Source organism: Rhopilema esculentum, chromosome 20, assembly GCF_057945365.1.
Source record: "Rhopilema esculentum isolate cy_ngs chromosome 20, ASM5794536v1, whole genome shotgun sequence".
Lineage (NCBI taxonomy): Eukaryota > Metazoa > Cnidaria > Scyphozoa > Rhizostomeae > Rhizostomatidae > Rhopilema > Rhopilema esculentum.
The window spans coordinates 12,828,120-12,829,370 of record NC_142834.1 but is presented as its reverse complement, the minus strand read 5'-3'; positions in this window follow the sequence as shown (position 1 = coordinate 12,829,370).

Sequence of the window (1,251 nt, the reverse complement as noted above, 5' to 3'; positions counted from 1 at the left end):
GCGACTATTCTTAAAAAAGAGGTCATTTTCAACTCTTTCGTTACAGAAATGCCGTCTTGTTATTTGCAAATCACCCAGTCTGAGTTTGCGGTGGCAATTTCTTAAGCTTTTCTGGGATGTAGATGCCAAGATTCACTTTCCTCTGTGAAAAACAGCCTTTTTCGCATCCACGGTGAAAACCGCGAAAATCCTCTAGTGGTAATGTCATTGGCGCAGCCGTAAAGCTGTTGAAAGAAGCTTAAAAGTTGGATCTCTTTCTGGACTATTCCATTAAAAACTTTAGACTTCTAAAAGTTGCAAATACTTTTCTTTATTCTTAAAAAAAGAATTCGAAAGCAATAAATATGCGATTAGCAAGTGGTCCCATTTCGCCGTACCCTCCCTTCCAGAACCAGAAATTAGTATAAATAGCGTTCCCTTTGATTTCCCGCTATGTTATAACTACTAAAACATGTAAGTTAGACAGCTTAAAGCTGTGTGTTTACCTTACGGTAACGCTTGAAAAAAGCCACTTTAAAACCAAGGTGCCATCCTATAAAAGGTAGAAAGGGGGCTGTGCTGAGACCACGCCAACGGTCACACCCTATGTACTTGCTTTTGTGTTAAAGATCTTTGTTGTGTCTATGAAAACTATCAAACAATTCACCGACTCTAAAAGGCTATTAGAAGTTGCTCATCAATTGAAAATCAATAGCATGATAAAGGGTTATTTCACAATTCACATCGACCAGTAAGGAATGTGCCCAATTAAACATATATTGGGGCTGAGCCCCCTAAGATTTCTCTGAATTTTAAGAAGGGGCTGAGCTCCCAGAGTTCCCATTCACGGCACCCCTGCTGTAACCCATCAGATAAATCTAACAGTAAAGTCAATAATGGACAGGGGGCGCCGGAGAAAGGGGCGCGGGGGTCGACCACCCCTGTTGCCTTTTGGTAGGAGGTGCAAGGGGGACCAGAGGATCTTATTCATTAAAATGTTCTTAAAATCGGTCACTGGTAACAATAAAAGTGATTCAAATGAAATTCTGATTGTAGTGCCTAATTCATGACGATATTTCTCAAAACTTGTAAAAATACCTTATGCCAAAAGTTAACCAACGTTCAAGATAACTACAAAAGATCAAAGTAAAATGGCAATTACGAATGAATTAGAAGAAGCTGGGAATTATTTTTAAAATGCCCTTTTACTTTAGCCTGCCCCTCTTGCCCCTTGGTCGTTCCGGCGTCCCTGCTAATGGATGGCTTTCATTT